Below are 18,267 nucleotides of genomic sequence, written 5' to 3' on the forward strand. Positions count from 1 at the left end.
TCACGAGATTTGACTGCGATTCCATGGTTAAAAAAAATGACTGCAATTTTGTGACACCGACCACAGCGTAGCGTGACACATATTCATACGGAGTCGTACGGCAAGTGAACCTTAAACAACTCGCGTTTCCGGAATGCTTTGCTCATGCTGCGTTATGTGACGTGAGTTACACCAAACAAAAAACTCATCTTTTTGTGTAATGTATTGTGAAGAATTTGGCTTTTGGAAGCAGCCTGAGGCATGTCGTGATGGCGTAGCTAGTGCTATGCTTCGTCATCGAAATGACAGGGAACGCACCACGCACGGACGTATGACATCCTAGGCGCAGTATTCATTCGTTCTTGTTGTCAAATTCGAATGTTACTTGTCAAATTTGAAGGTTAGAAAAGGCAGGGCGTTAGAATATCTGACTGAAAATATATCGAACAAGTCCTCAAAACAGACGACGCCTTTGGAGTTTGGACACAAAGCATGTGCATGCCACAACGCCATGCAAAAAGCGTGCTTGTATATCAGCTAGGTACCTCTTAGAGCACAAGCATTTTATAGGAATTTAATAGAAAGTAGTATAAGTGCGCATGAATTCTGCAAAATTCAGACGACGTGGACACAAATACAATCCTTTCAATCATAAACAAGTATCGTTTTAAATTTAGTCAACCATTTTAGTCAACCATTTTAATATACTAGTCTAATTGCTTGCACGGGCTAGAAATTTAGGTCAAAATTGAATGGTAGAATTTTTTTAAATAATGATTATATGCTGAGATACATTAGCTATTTTTATTTTATTTACTTGTTTTTATTATATATGTAGTTTATTTATAATATCTGGATCTTGTTTATATATTTGAATCAATATTTGGTATATTATATATTTTTATTTGTTGATTGAATATTTGTAGTACTTCTTATTTATAATGTTGTCACCGTATCATTTTCAATTATATTATTCTTATGTGATAATCTATATTGTAAATTTTGATTAGAAACATACTTAATCCAAATTTTTTTAACTCCTATATACTTAAAGTCATGATCGTTGTTGAGAGAAAATCTATTTTCCACCAAAACCGGTTGAGATTTGTTTCCCTGCCAGTGCCAAAACCGTGCAAGTCATTGCACCTCCCCTGCATTTTACTCAAAAATAAAAATAAAAAATAGCTTGAGCTGGACTCACATGCCTGGATACCCCAAACTTGTGTGGAACCTTGGAAATTTCACGCAGTAGTGCACCAACTGGTGGTTGGTTCAACCTGGCTGCTAAGTTTCACAGTTGCACTACTTCTCTAAAAAAAATTCTCTATGGCAGCATATGGGGCGCGTGGCATGCCATAAGGTGGTGCAATTTGCAGACGTCTTCTCCACCTGTCACGAAAACGAACAACATATGCACCGTGCATCTATGTGATAATATGGATAGATGCACGGGTCTGGAGACATGTGTGCTTATACACATTCACCGAGACGCTCGTATTAATTTCGCTCCTCCTCCTCGGCCAGGTCGCCTCATACTTTATTCAACTTTTTTTTTATCCCGAATCAGTTCAGTGAGCGTTATTGCCTCAGCTCCTGTACGCTCGTATTCATTTCTCTCCTCCTCCTCGACCAGGTCGCCTCTTCCTTCTCCAGATGTGATGTGCTCTTCCTGGCTTCTTCCTCTAGATCCAGTCCTCCTGTCGCTGCCGATGGTTGATATTCCCGCGAGATCCAGGCCAACGTGCTTTGCGGAAGGAAGGGCAAGTAGGCTCGCCTCCGGAGTTGGTTGCGTTTGGGGAAGATGGACCGGCGACGGCGGAGGACCTGCCGCGGAACCGGCGGGTGGTACTTTCTCTGTACCGGCAGATCCTGCGGGTGCTGAACTCGCCAGAGCTGCCGCTGGGGTACGTAGCTCGGATGGCGAAGCAAGCGGAGTGCCGCGCGCTGGAGGTCGTATGCGGAAAGGTTGAACGGAGCGATGGTGGCCAACGTCCTCTGCGGAAGGAAGTACAAGTAGGCGCGCCTCCGGAGTAGGTCGCGCTTGGGGAAGATGGGCCGGTGAGGGCGAAGGACGTTGCGCGGAACCAGCTGGCGGTGCCGTCTCTGTACCAGCAGATCCTGCGGGCGCTGAACTCGCCGGAGCTGCCGCTGGGGCACGCAGCGCGGCTGGCGAATAAGGCGGTGTGCCGCGCTATCTTCATCTTTGGCGCTGAGGAGAAGTCGCTCCACAACATTCTGGACCTCCTTGATGCCGCGCGCCACACACTCGGCCTCCTCAACCGCGGCTGCCTCCTGTAGAGGGGAACAAAGACCGTGTCGTCAGCTGCTTACCATCATCAGCATGAGCATCTTCTTCTTTAGGTGTATGCTGCAGTTGTTTTTTGCGTTCGAATGCTATGTATGTTACATGTTTATCATTCCCATCGTCTTCTAATGCCATTTGCGTTTGCGTTCATGGCGTGGAGAGGTGCTATAGAGCCCGGTGGTTGTGAGTGGCGGCAATGGAGAGTGGCGATGGAGGAGTGTAGCCGTTCGTACTTTCTCCTTCCTCCTGCCCAGGTGGTTTGATTTGGTAAGGTTCAATTTGTTTGTCTTTTATTTTTCCATTATCTCCAGTAGTTGATTTGATTTTGAGGTTGAAATTTAAGATATTTATCTCTTTGTAATGTTCTGTTTTGATTGTGTGTGATAAAATAGCGTTGACAGATTTTGGGGATCTCTAGATCATATGCTGACGATTAGAATTTGTTGGCAATTGCTTCTAATATTAGATTCATCTACACTGTGTCATAGATTGAAACTGTAAGGACTGGGCATGGTAGTTACATATTGCGAATCAATGATTAAGTGATTGAATGGAATGTAACGACATTATTTGATTGTGGTCTCTTTGTGCAGTTAATATGTTCTTGCTTTTTTACTGTATATTGATAAACATGATATTGGTTGTGAAGTTGATGGCAGTTATGATTTTTGAATTGTAATGGTTCAGTTCACAGTTAAAAAGTTATCAGCGTTGTGCGAGGCTAAGCATTTGAGCTTGAATATTGGATGTCTAGCAACTTGTGATTTCCAAATTGTGATTTCAAAATCCTATACTAATTGCTTGTCCTTTTATTCAGTTACTGGTTGAACTCTAATGACAACCATTTAAGTTAATATATATCCTTTTCAGTTGAACTAAAGTTTGTTAATTAAATTCTCAGTGTAGCATAAAAATTTTAATCCAAAAATGGATAATAAGGTTCAGTTGTTGATATAATGCATTTTATGTTGGTCTTGGAAATCGTTTAGTGCAAATGCAAATCAACAGTGGCCTTTTCTAACAAATGCTTTGACAGACAATGCTAAATTTTCCCTTCTCTTCATCTTTTTCATTGTACAGCACCATCTGAAAAACTAAGAAATCCAAGATATGCTCGGACTGATTTTTCAGATTTGTACCAGAAGCAAGAGATAGTCAAAGAAGTCCTCTAGTCTTTAGCAAAGGTTTGTTTGTGTTCTCCCTTCATTTCAGTTGATTTGTGGTTGTTTGACTTCTAAAAGCATTGCGTGTCTGATTGATTTAGCAATTCATTCATGATCCCCATCAACACATTTCCTCCTTCAGTTTAATTCTTCAGTAATGATTGCATTTACTGGAAGATTTAACAATACATGATCTCTTCGTTATTCTTATTTCTCATTGAGAAATACAGTGAAAATGTGCTATACTAATTGCTTGTCCTTTTATTCTGTTACTGGTTGAACTGTAATGACAACCATTTAAGTTAATATATATCCTTTTCAGTTGAACAAAAGTTTGTTAATTATATTCTCAGTGTTGCATAAAAATTATGAGCATATTCTTCTTTAGGTGTGTGCTGCAGTTGGTTTTTGCGTTCGAATGCTGTGTATGTTACATCTTTATCATTCCCATCATCTTCTAATGCCATTTGCGTTTGCATTTGTGGCGTGGAGAGGTGCTATGGAGCCCGGTGGTGGTGAGTGGCGGCAATGGAGAGTGGCGATGGAGGAGTGTAGCCGTTCGTACTTTCTCCTTCCTCCTGCCCAGGTGGTTTGATTTGGTAAGGTTTGATTTGTTTGTCTTTTATTTTTTCATTATCTCCAGTAGTTGATTTGATTTTGAGGTTGCAAGTTAAGATATTTGTCTCTTTGTAATGTTCTGTTTTGATTGTGTGTGATAAAATAGCGTTGGCAGAATTTGGGGATCTCTAGATCATATGCTGGCGATTAGAATCTGTTGGCAATTGCTTCTAATATTAGATTCATCTACACTGTGTCATAGATTGAAACTGTAAGGACTGGGCATGGTAGTTACATATTGGGAATCAATGATTAAGTGATTGAATGGAATGTACTGACATTATTTGATTATGGTCTCTTTGTGCAGTTAATATGTTCTTGCTTTTTTACTGTATATTGATAAACATGATATTGGTTGTGAAGTTGATGGCAGTTCTGATTTTTGAATTGTAATGGTTCAGTTCACAGTTAAAAAGTTATCAGTGTTGTGCGAGGCTAAGCATTTGAGCTTGAATATTGGATGTCTAGCAACTTGTGATTTCAAAACCCTATACTAATTGCTTGTCCTTTTATTCAGTAACTGGTTGAACTCTAATGACAACCATTTAAGTTAATATATATCCTTTTCAGTTGAACAAAAATTTGTTAATTATATTCTCAGTGTAGCATAAAAATTTTAGTCCAAAAATGGATAATAAGATTCAGTTGTTGATATAATGCAATTTATGTTGGTCTTGGAAATCGTTTAGTGCAAATGCAAATCAACAGTGGCCTTTTCTAACAAATGCTTTGACAGACAATGCTAAATTTTCCCTTCTCTCCATCTTTTTCATTGTACAGCACCATCTGAAAAACTAAGAAATCCAAGATATGCTCGGACTGATTTTTCAGATTTGTACCAGAAGCAAGAGATAGTCAAAGAAGTCCTCCAGTCTTTAGCAAAGGTTTGTTTGTGTTCTCCCTTCATTTCAGTTGATTTGTGGTTGTTTGACTTCTAAAAGCATTGCGTGTCTGATTGATTTAGCAGTTCATTCATGGTTCCCATCAACACATTTCCTTCTTCAGTTTAATTCTTCAGTAATGATTGCATTTACTGGAAGATTTAACAATACATGATCTCTTCGTTATTCTTATTTCTCATTGAGAAATACAGTGAAAATGTGCTATACTAATTGCTTGTCCTTTTATTCAATTACTGGATCCGATCCTTTCCTGTAATGCTTTTGGTATTTTGGATCCTTTTTTGTTATGTTATTGGTATTTTGGGGATTGACTTATTGGAGAAGATTGCATGTATTGGATGTATCTAAACATATATCAGCTTCACTATGCAATGATATTAGCAGCATGTAAATATAAACAGCATTATACTCAGGAAAGTGATCTGGATTCAGATCTTTCAATATATGCATATTATTTTCATTTTTCGTAATGACTTATAAAATACAGGCATATAGTATGCCAAAGTATCTTGTATTGAGAATGTAGAAGTAGATATTGTACTAAAGGATTTCTTTGTGCACAATATTTTTTGCCACATTTTCTTCCAGTGATTCTTCATCGGAGATTAGAATCTTAAGTCCTTCTCTACTTGTGACCCGTGATACAGCTACATACAGTTGTCCGTGTGTGAATACTTGCTTAGGTAAATAGAGTCCAACCTTTTTCAGTGACTGCCCCTGACTCTTGTTTATTGTCATCGCGAAGCAGACAAATATAGGGTACTGCCTTCTTTTCAACAAAAATGGCCATTTTGATTCTGTTGGTGACATTATAATCTGTGGAATGTGGACCTTATTTCCAATATTTGTCCCAGTTATGATTTGTGCTTCGATGAACCACTTCCCTAGCTGCGTTATAGTTAGCCTTGTGCCATTGCATAGACCTGCACTTTGATTGATGTTTCTCAGCAGCATTATTGGCAATCCAACTTTCAATCGTAACTTGTCTCATTTCTTGGACATAGTATGGCTCTTTTTTCTAGGTATCTCCTATTTTTGTAGTTTTGTGACAGGTCAGGGTAGGTGCTGTTTACAATTGTCTCCATTTCGTTCTCTCCTTTTTGTAGAATCAAGTCTTCTGGAATTTTTATCCAAGCCTCATCGTCTTTATTTCCTGCTAAACCATCGCCAATCCATTCCACAAATTCTTTGGTCTGCTTCTGTTCTTCTAGAGAATCTGTATTTGCAGTCAAACGCATATTTTGCGTGAGCTTAATTTCTTCAAAGTGCTTCCATAAGTATGAACGCTTTAAGGACGCGTCAACAATATGAGATCTTCGTCCTTTAGGTATGACAGATAGGGTTTGTCTGAAATCTCCTCCCATGACTATTGTGATCCCTCCAAATGGTTTTTCTTTGCTATTGGCATTTGTAAATCTCATAATGCCCCTCAAGGTTTTGTCTAATGCCTCCTAGCAGTACTTGTTTGTCATAGGTGCTTCATCCCATAATATCAGGGATGTCTTGTTTAGTAGTTCTGCAAGATATGATCCCTGCTTGATATCACACGTTGACTCATTATTTATTTTCAATGGGATGTGGAACCTTGAGTGTGCAGTTCTTCCACCTGGTAAAAGAAGTGCTGCTATTCCACTGGAGGCCACGGCTAAAACTATTTTTCCTTCAGATCGCAGCCTTGTTGTGATAGCCTTCCAAAGAAATGTTTTGCCTGTTCCGCCATATCCATTTACAAATATAAGTTTTCCAAGCGTATTTTTAACTGATTCTGTTATTGCATCAAATGTCTTTCTTTGATCAAGATTTAATTTACCGAACATTTCCATGCTCTCTTTTTCTAGAGAACATCTGTCATAGTTTAGCTCCTCATTTAGCAACCTATTTCTTAGACTTTGCATTACAGTGTTGTCTGGTAATGGCATTCCTTCGAAGTCCTTTAAATTTTTTCCGCCTTTTCTAAGCAAATCCTCTATTTCTATGAGTGTAAGATTCCTTATTTGATCTGGCTGTAGCTGTAGTGTTTTGAAATTTAGTATTCTCCTTTGTCGCATTTGGATGTCCTCGGAGAGTAGTTCCCAATTTGATTCCCACAGTTTGTCTGGGTGTGTGACCTCACAAAACAGCAGTATTGTGCAAAAAAGTTGGCGCATTTGTGCTGCAGAAGCCCAAAATGATGCCTCTTTGATGCAGTCGTCCCACTCGTTGTCATCATCTAGTAAACCAAGTGCGTAACACACTGATTTGTAAGTTGGGTGGATAATACCATTCACTGTTCTGATGTCTTTGAATGATTTGCATCCTTTGACGATGTTTAGCAGTATTCTCATGTAGTACCTTTCACCACTTGCGGGATGGGTGTAATAGATCCTTCCTATTGATCTTTTTCCTCCACGTCTCAGTCTCCATTCCTTTTCCTTTGAGTGCCAGGTCCACTTTGTTGGAAATTCTGCATATGTTAGTTTGCGTGCATCTTCGGGCAATCGATTAGCTGTCATCCACTCTGTGAAAATTGAGTTCTCTATGCTAGGCCAATATACAATCTCCTCAAGATCAGTAGAGTCAGGAAACACGACTACCTATTCATTTTCAAGGTGGAACTGTAATCTCTGGACAGATGGCTCTCTGTGTTGAAGTTTGAATCCAAATATACGCCAGGATGCTTCTCCTGCTGATAAGTACCGTGCATCGAGGTACATTTGTATTTCATCATTCTTATCTGTTGCAGTCAGTTTTGTAGTTGCTCTATCGTCTCCTTTGTGTATGTATTTGAATAGGTATTTTATGGACCTTGATTTATTGCATCACTCAACGTTTATGTGTGCTTGGTACTTGACTATCAGATCTCTATTGTATGGGACGACATACCGGTTGTCCAGTCTTACTCTATCTACTTCTACAGTTCTCCCATCATCTCTTCTTCTATATATTGGATAACCTTCCTCATCTAATGTTGTCTCTTGATAGAACATCTTGGGGAAATATTTTGAGCATTTTCTATCAATCATGCATGGTGATTTATGATTTTCCTCTCCACATGGTCCATGCATCATGAAATTTTTAACAACCATATTACCTTCTGGATCCTCATCCTTGTCTGGGATCTCTGCTGATATGATCATATCAATATTAGAAGGGTTGGGGTCCCTGACTTCTGGGTCTAGAAAGATCAGTATGTGTGCATGAGGAAGTCCTCTTTTCTGAAATTCAATTGTATACACAACTGCAAGAGAAAATTTTTAATATTATATTTAATAAAGTGATGGATACACAATTTGATAGGGGTCAAACAATTATTTTAATAAAAATTGATTTAATACCTGCTATTGTGCGGCCAAAGCATTTGTTTTTTTATGTCCTCCGTTATTAGTTGATGCAATTTAATATGGAATACTCTATTGCAAATATCAGGACGGTCTTCTGGCTTCTGACTTGGTATGTAGTCCAACATGTATTGTATTTCATGCCACTTTGGGTTACATGTGAAAGTGACAAATAGATCCGGATATCTAGCCCAACGACATATTGCCATAGCATCTTGGTAGTACTGCTGTTTATTTCTTGGACTGTCTGTACATGATGAAGGAAGTATCATTCTCTTACCTACCTGTTCAGTTCTTGTGTCACCTTTGTCAAGGGCATCTTGAAGCCCACTATACAGCTCTGTCCTTAGTCTGCCTTGATGCATCCTGTACCAATTGAGTCTCCATTGTTCAATGCATGCTGTTGCGTCTACTATGAATTGAAGGAACAATCGACCACTCATTAGCAGCACAGTTGACTGATTCAAACATTGTTGGATGCGATATGCATAATATTCCATCATGGTGACATGCTTCCTCTCACCTTCATGGCCCTGTATGTCTTCATATGGTATTTCAGGTCTAAATCTGTCCTCTCCATATGGGAAGATCAATCGGTATTGCATAGACATAAAGCTCGGATGCAATTCTGAAATTCTTTGGAGTTGTTTGTCCTTGTCTTCCACTATGATATCCTGTTCAGAAGTTTCATCATTTTGATCTCCCAAACGAAGTGCTGCAATTTCGGAGGCAGTGGGTAGATTATATTTTCTTCCATCTGTTGATCTTTCACCCAGTAATCGTATTTTAACATTTTGATATTCTGATTCTCTGAATCTGTCCCTTGCCATGCGAAATGTTTTGACCAAAACATTGTTCTCATCAAGCATCTCCAACAATTTGGACACGATGTTTTCGTCTAATTCTTGGCTGTTTCCCTTCGAGGTAGATGCCCACATTCTGTTTTTCACCTCATTTTCTGTATCATAAATGTACAGCTGAGCAAATTTTGGATTATTACCTTCTTTCGGAAGCAATGTGCCAATTTTATGATAATTTTGACCGTTCAGCCGAAAAACATAAGGTCCACCACCTTGTCTATTTATCTCATGATCGATGCGGCCACCCATTGAAGTGAATGCGAACATTGAATTGTAGGTTCTGATGTTTTGTCTGTAGTTCGAAGATTGTCCTCTTTCTTCATAACGAAGTAGTTGCTCAAGATATGATGGAGGTTTTTTCAGGGGTGGCAGTTTCACCTTCCCTTGTTTACAGCAAACTCCAAACGTTGGCTTTGTTTTATTCCTGTTATGCTTGTTTCTTTCTTGATGCCACATGATAGCTCTACAATCTGGGCATATGCAAGTAGGTCTTCCAAAGTTTGAAGCTTCGGTTGGAGTACATGGAGTTTTTCCTCTCTTTTGGGCTTGCAATTTTCTTATTTATTCTCTACTTGATTTGCTAATTTGTCTTTTAGCAAAATCGAGATTTGCTGATTGATTGGCACAAATATTTTCCTGCTGAGACTGTGAGCCATTTGTTGCTTTTGAAGTAGATGTAATCACTTGATTTTTATGTTGGCCGATAACCTCGAACGCTTGTTACTGTTTTCTCCATGCAGTGGTTGTGTTTTCTTTGTTTCATATGTTGTCAATTGATAACTTTTTTCCTGCAAAAAAGGAATAGTTTAAATGACCACATTTCTCATTCTTGATCTTGTGTTTCTTGATGCAGTTCTATATTTGGATCTTTTGATTAAATCTTAAAGAAGGTATAGTGTTAACTTATTTTGTATAGCAGAAATTGCATCATGAAGAATGAATATAAAACAGAATTAATTGCATATTTACCTTATTTCTTTGGTTGTACCTTTCATCATTATGATGCAGTCGATTTCTTTGACGTGAACAGCTTTGCAATCTAGCTTCATGCGTTTGTTATTTTTCTTTCTGTCGATAATTTGTTTCCTCTTCATCCGAGCTTTTGCAGGTCCATTGTTTTGTAGATCCTCTTCTGAGTCACTAAAATTTATTTCAATTGATTAGTCATGTCGTGATTTAGATGATAATTGTATTTTAAAGACTTTACCTTCCATTATCGTGATTTATTTTTTCCTGAAAACTTGTGAAATTCAGTTGTAAGTAATCACGTAAAATATATTGCAGATTGAATGTGGTGTCAAAAGAGGAGAATTGAAATAGTGTAACCAAGTTTTTACCTTGTTTCTTTCGTGTAATTGTATTTTTGCTCTCTTTGATCGATAGTCTGTAGCCCTGAAAGATTGATGTAGCCTGTGTTCTTTATCCATAATGTAGGACGTTATGAAGTCTGTGAAGAAAGCACGTATGATTTGTAGACTTAGAATAACAAAATCATGATATTATGTACCTAATACGCTATTCTTTAGAGAAGTTATTATGTACCTAATACTATTTATTGCATTTGCATGATTGGACTTAATGGTCTGTAGGTTATGTTAGCTGCTGCAGTTCCTACTACTCAATGATTGGTGATCTAGAGCAGTATGATCTTGTATTTTGTTTTGTCCTGAAACTAATATTTGCCAATTATTCCTGCTTTTGCTTAAATTTCATACATATTACCCCCAATTAGTATTTTGCAATAATATTTTCTAAAAATGTTTTAAATTACAACAGCTAAATTATGTAATGTTGGGTGATCTAGTTAGAATTAACACATGTCTCCAATTGAATCATCTGGACAATATGAAACGTCATAAGCTACCCATCCTTCATATAAATATCTGTATATTATTTTAAGGATTAGAAAAAAAGCACAGAGGAAAGCACCTGTCAGGTTTTTTGGATGAAGATATTTGATCATATCTGTCCTGCTAGATTCTTTATGGTTAATATTTCATTTGATTCTTCAGATCAGGTATTAATGCTAAATATCTGCATATTATTTTAAGGGTAGTGAAGGTTTAATGTTGTATTGATAAATAAAATAAAATGAACATATATGACTGTAGTGAATGTATATTTTACATATATTGACTCAAAAAGATATGAAATAAAGGGCACTGCATTATTAATGCCTTTGTAGGAAACAATTAGGAGAAACATGTTGATTCATCCTCAAGAAAACACGCAATGGATAGAAGACGAAAGCACCTGTTAGATCTTTGGGTGTACAAAAGTAGAAGATGAAAGCACTTGTCAGAAAAGTAGAATACTAAAGCATCTGACAGAAAAGTAGAATACTAAAGCATCTGATAGATTAATACTACACGAATCTGCTTGATGTACCTGCCCTGTTTGATGTCCCTGCCTGTCAGATCACCTGACAGATTGAAACTGGACAATGCCTGATGTCCCTGACCTGCCAGATTCTTTTGGTGAAGAAGTCTTATCGTTGTATATATTAAGGTGTTTTATATTCGATTCGGAGTAGAATACTGACCTGTCAGATAACCTGACATATTTATTTGGTGAAGAAGTCTTATCGCTGTATATATTAAGGTGTTCTATATTCGATTCAGAGTAGAATATTGCCCTGTCAGATAACCTGACATATTCTTTTGGTGAAAAAGTCTTATCGTTGTATATATTAAGGTTTCTTTTGGTGAAGTCGTTGTATATATTAAGGTTTTTTTTGGTGAAAAAGTCTCATCGCTGTATATATTAAGATGTTCTATATTTTGTTTTATTATTCTCTGTTCTGGCCATGTTTTTGTTCAAGTTATTGGTGCTATGGAAGGACAACCTGTACTTTTAGTCTCTTTGACCGATCATTTCAGGTGATATGTTTGATTTGTTTCTTTTTCTTCTTTTTTATGCTGGTTATTCTGTTCTAGTTAGGGTTCGAATGGGATTTTTTTAAAATGAAATCTCGTCTTCAATCGCGTGGAATAATGGAGTCGATCTCATTTGGAGATTCCATAGTTGATCTCCTGGAAGGAACCTTTGAACAGAAGAATGGATTGCTATATGGATGGGGAAAAGTCAGAGTAGGTCACTTTATCTCTCATGTTACTAAAATATTTCATTTGATAATGCATTTTTAATCTGAAACTTTATGGTGTGCACATTAAAAGAAAAAAAATTGTAGTGAAGGAATTTTATTACTGAACATTGTCTAAAACTTGTGCAATTATTATTGAGAAAATAAAGTCAAGAACAAAATTATTAAAATATTCTCCAAATGATGGAGACGGAGAAAGAGCTAATGTCTATTAAGAGACTTGATTGTCCACTGATAATGTTACATATATTTGTAGTACGTATCACACACTGATAATTTAAGAAATGTCTGCATACTTTGGGTTGGCTTTGATTGCTCTCTTAGGTCTTTGTTTATTTATTTGATCTTCCAGCCGATCAATTTTCTTGGCCAATCTTTCTCCAGTTCTTATGGCTTTTTCTACAAAATATTTTTGTCTGGCGTGACTATTATCAATGCTGGAGCCTTTTTTTCAAATCCTTTTATGCAGTCTTCTTCGGAGTCATCTTCTATTTTCTTGGCCAATCTTTCTTCAGTTCTCATGGCTTTTTCTACAATAGATTTTCATGTGGCGTGACTGTTATCATTGCTTGAGCCTTTTTTTTTAGATCCTTTTATGCAGTCTTCTTCGGAGTCATCTTCTATTGTCATGTATCTTCATCTTGTTTGATTGCCACACTGCAGTTTGCTTGATGAAGATTTTTCTTCTTTGCATCCACTTTGATCTATTCTGCTTACATCGCTATCTTCCAGTTCTTCTTTCACGCATGCAACTGAATTTGATGCCTTTTTGCTGGGGGAATTATTGTTAATACCTTCCTGCGATGAGAAACATTTAAGCTAAATTTGGTGACATGTTTGGAAAATAAATATTTTGTATAGATAACAGTGGAAGCACCTTTTTGTCTCTCTTTTCGTATTTAATTGTTCTTTTAGCACACTTTCTTTTTCTTTGCAACTTTGAATTTTTGTAGTGGCTTTCAGAATCTTCATTGTCTTCGAGTTTCATAACATGTCTCTACATTCTTCCTATTCTTTTACTGCCATCTGATTCTTTGTATTCTTCATTGTCAGCATCATCCGATACATATATGATTTTCGTATCTTGAGGCTCTTGTTTTATGAGATCATCTTTTGGATCTTCTCTCAATGTAGTCTTCCAACAACAAAAGATAATTAGAGGTCATTACTTATATTTAGCTTACTGATGTATTGTAGATTAAAAGGTTACCTTGATATCTTTCTGAATGAATGTAGCTGATTCCTTGTCACTCAGAAGAGCAGCATGTTTCCTTTTATATACTCTTCTTGCATACTGTTTCTGTTCATAATCTTTATTACATTAGCAACTACAAAAGTGTCTTCATGTGACTCTTATTCTGTAGTATTATCTGTTGGACTTTCATATAGGATATTCTACAAAAAATAAAGATCCGTATTAGATTGAAATATGTGGTAGTGTTTGAGAAAAAGTCATTGTTCAATTTGCTATAAAATACTCAGGAAGTGTTACCTCTTTGACGTTTTCAGTTCTGATTCTTGGATTGCTTTTTACATCTGGAAGAAACAGCCTCGAAACAGTATAGTCAGGTCTACAACTTCTAAAATTGTATTATGTCAATCTGAACTGAAAAATTAGCTTTTGTCCACATATTTTTTCAACTGATTTTGGGAGCTCCATATTATCTTGATTGATCGAGGAAATCAAGAAATCTGCAGATTCATTAATTAGCATCTGAGCTTCCTTATCGAAAAGTACGCTAGTTGCACTTGCTGTTGAATCACTTATTTCAATCTTAATTTTGTATCTGCAATTGTGCAAACATTATGTTTTAAAAATTGTATTCGTATTAGCAATAGCAGAATAACATTGTAAACACTAAATTATTTATTTTTTGCAGAAGTAGTGATCATAATTCTTGTCAAGTTGCTTCTTGCAGTTATCTTCACTACATGAGATGTAGTACCAACCATATTTTGCATTAACTGCACTAATTGTTGCTTCAACAGTAAATATCTTTTCCTGCACATTGAAACATGTAATTCATATGTATGTAATTAAGTTTAAAAATATACTTCATAAGGATCAATCGATTGCACACCTCATTTGATGAGTCGAACAGAATCAAATTTAATTCTTCCAAAGTTCTTCTATTGTACTGCATTTGCTCCTCCAATGTCCCTTTTAGATGGCCCTCTGTATGTATCTCTTTGGTAACATTTTCAATTGAATATATACTAATTGCATAAAAATAATATATTTTATGTTAGAGTGCATATTACAAAGATTAAAATTGAAATATCAATATAGGAAATTATTTTACCTGTTTTGTACATCCATAGCTTCAAGAATAGGTAAATCTATAACAACTTGTGTTGCGTTGGTTGATGATAGAGAATATCCTGCAAATATCTCAATTATTTACTTTATACTATTATGCTTATCCAAAATTAAATGACTGATATTATGGAGACTTACTGCCAAATTTCTTCACGGTTGTAGATGTTATTACGATGACATGAGATTTCGACTTAGCATCGACTAAGTCAACTTTGGAATTCCACAATCTAACTTTGATTTCTTGATCACTGCAAATAAAAAATAGAGCATATAAATCATTATGGAACATTAAGTATTTCTAGGTGTTTAGAATTTGATAGGGAAAGTAAGTATGTAACTAATATGTTATTTCTACATGATTACAGATAGTTTTGCATGCCATGCAATTTTTTTTATTGTGTACCATTGTGTAGTTTGTTTTCCCTATTAACTGTTGTTATTTTATAAGAGATTTGTATAAACAATTTGTTTATTACAACAGATAGATTGTTTAGTAGCATAAGAGGTTGTAAAGTGTTGTGCATATGTCATAAACATTAGTACCAGATTAGTTTATTTGGCAGCATGCTTGAATTAGACATTGTTTATTTCAATGTGCCTTCATATTGCATATAAAATTGATTGTTTCATTTGCTTTTGTAACTTAAAACATTTAAGTACAGAACCGTCAATGGATGCATAGTGGTTGGAAATATAATGGCTGTCAAACATTAAGTATTTCATGAAACAAAAGGTATTAAAAATCTGACTGCAAAAACATGATTTGGCAGTTGACTTTCATTACATTTTTTTTAAACTTACTCGATTAGGAGCATAATATCACGGATTTTGGATACTCCAAATTGTGTCTTGGTTTCTTCAACTGGACCAATGTATGATGCAACTCCTATAACATATGTTTAGACATAAACATGAATGCTTAGGTGGCAATCACATGGGAGAAAAAAGGAAAATATTAGAAGATATTAGAAGTCAGTGATACCAACCTGACAGGTAAGTGTCGTTATTGATTCTTTTGGAAAGCATATCTGTGTTGAAGAACTTGAAACTATATCTTGGAATCTCATCTATATCTTTGATCTTCTGCATAGTAGTTGTGGTCAAGAAGATCACTACCTTGTCGTTTTCCACTGGTCGATATGTTTTCGTTCCTGGTGTCACTTTAACATTCGATATGACGTAAACATTATTTTCTTGAATCAAAGATTTGAATTTTTTCATAACTGCCTTATTGATAACTCCGTGCACCATGGTACCCTAGATTGTCATCATCATTAGCTTGAAAACTGAAATAAACTACAAATAACTTTTAATTACAATGAAGAATCTTTTTACCTCTTCATCAATAAGGATCATATCAACACTTAAAAGTTCACCACTACTGAGCAAGATAGCATCCCATAGTCTTGTTACCCTTGCTTTGATTTTCCATAGCTCCTTTCCTGGTCTAATTTCACTTAAAGGTTTGTACATCATTGCAACTTGTGAACTGAAACTTCAGGTATAAAAAAAACATCAAGAAAACACACAATGGATAGAAGACGAAAGCACCTCTCAGATCTTTGGGTGTACAAATGTAGAATACGAAAACACTTGTCAGAAAAGTAGAATACTAAAGCACCTGACAGATTAATATTGCACGAATCTGCTTGATGTCACTGCCCTATCAGAGCACCTGACAGATTGAAACTGGACAATGCTTGATGTCCCTGACCTACCAGATTCTTTTGGTGAAGAAGTCTTATCGTTGTATATATTAAGGTGTTCTTTTGGTGAAGTCGTTGTATATATAATGGTTTCTTTTGGTGAAGAAGTCTCATCGCTATATATATTAAGATGTTCTATATTCGATTCGAAGATTGATTTGTATTTGATTCGGAGATTGATCTGTAACTAAGTTGGAGTCTGTGTGGGACACGAAGTCTGTGTCCTGGAATTCATGCTTTTTCTCGGTGTATTGCTTGTGTAGCACATAGTGAGCTGTGTTATTTCCTTTTTCATTTTTCAGGGCAATAACATATAAGGTGGAGGGGAAAATAGGGGTTTTTGCAACACTAAGCATATTTGGCGAAATTCCAGTGTGCAACAGTGCATAGGTAATCTTCCATATACTGCAAGATTGATGCTGATGCTCTTGATTTTAACCAAGTTGTGATATTTGTTAAGAGTTTTAGCAGAGCTGCAGAACTGAATAAGTTGCTTTGTGAGTGCAACTTCACTTCAATCTGTATCCATTCTGGAATGACCCAGGAAGAAAGGTATTTGCTTTCCTTCTGTGATGTCAATTGTTAGTACTTGTGGAAAATTGGCACTTTCTTTTAAACAGAACAGGCACTATTATGTTTTCTGTTATTCTGTGTTTTTTATTTGTTTTTTGACCTGATACTTTCCTGGGTACAATTTGACCTGTCAGATAACCTGACATATTTTTGGTGAAGAAGTCTTATCGTTGTATATATTAAGATTTTTTTTGGTGAAGTTGTTGTATATTTTAAGGTTTCTTTTGGTGAAGAAGTCTCATCGCTGTATATATTGAAGTTTGATCTGTTAGATTTCAGAAGTCTCATCGCTGTATATATTATTTGATTCGGAGATTGATCAGTTGGAGTCTGTGTGGGACACAAAGTCTGTATCATAGACTTCATGATTTTCCTTTGTACTCTTTATGGTTACGGATCGTCGATCAATCAATTCAACGGTTCGTAACTAATTTGGAGTCTGTGAGACACGAAGTCTGTATCATGGACTTTATGATTTTCCTTTGTACTCTTTATGGTTACGGATCGTCGATCAATCAATTCAACGGTTAGATGTTTTGCTTTTTCATGAGAATTTCTATGATTTTTCTAGGAATAACGTGGAGGCACCAAAAGTAACCTCCAATTAGTAAATATAAGATTATAATAAAAAATAATAGTTAGAATTGTATTTTAAAGACCGTGAGATATCTAAAATAACACTTATTTATAATTGAAGAAAGTATAATGCTGCAAATCACTTGCGTTTGGATCGCTCATGATAGCACAGTGCATTTTATCTCGAAATGCAAGGGATTTAGTTTCTGGATCTTGTTCATCAGTAAAGTTGTATTTTAAAAGCCTTGTAAATATCTAAAACAGCACTTATTTATAATTAGTTCCTCTGATGTTGCAGATCACTTGCGTTCGGATCGCCCGTGATAGCACCGTGCATTTTATCTCGAAACGCAGGGGATTTAGTTCCTGGAGCTTGTTCATCAGTGAACATATGTAACAGAGAAAGAAAAGCCGACGCACACTGATTCGCCTATCAGCTTTAATGGCTTCCGAAGCTGTTGACTAATCCCTCGTGATCTTTAGGAAGGGCAACTGTAGCTTGGCCGCATGGTTGCCAATGAAAAGGCTGTTAGGATTGGGCGCCATTTGAGGAACATGGTACAGTTGCAGAGGTCGCGCCTCCCAAGCTCGCAACCACTCTGCACTTCAGTTGCCTTGGCGCACTCCATGCAATTTCGCTCGTTGTGCTCGTTTGGATGCTTGCATTCTGGCCTAGGGCCTACGATTCAGTAGCGAGCTCAGGATTTTGAATTTTTGTGTACAGATGGTATTATATATACTGATTCTTTTTATAACCATAAAATTAAACAACGTCAAGATCCAAAGTAAAAAAATTAAGTTTCATTTATTCCAGTAGCAAATAAAAATTAGTTATGTAAGTGTGG

General features: G+C 36.4%; 1 long non-coding RNA gene across 1 annotated transcript; it reads left to right on the forward strand.

Annotated features, from left to right (window-relative positions):
- Positions 1-10,009: 10,009 nt before the first annotated feature.
- LOC133898269 (uncharacterized) lies at positions 10,010-18,094 on the forward strand. Its single transcript, XR_009906219.1, has 4 exons — positions 10,010-12,233; positions 16,576-16,663; positions 16,736-16,825; positions 17,721-18,094. It is a non-coding gene; the product is annotated as an uncharacterized LOC133898269 (long non-coding RNA).
- The last annotated feature ends 173 nt before the right edge of the window (positions 18,095-18,267 follow it).

The sequence above is a fragment of the Phragmites australis genome, chromosome 18 (assembly GCF_958298935.1).
Source record: "Phragmites australis chromosome 18, lpPhrAust1.1, whole genome shotgun sequence".
Taxonomy (NCBI): domain Eukaryota; kingdom Viridiplantae; phylum Streptophyta; class Magnoliopsida; order Poales; family Poaceae; genus Phragmites; species Phragmites australis.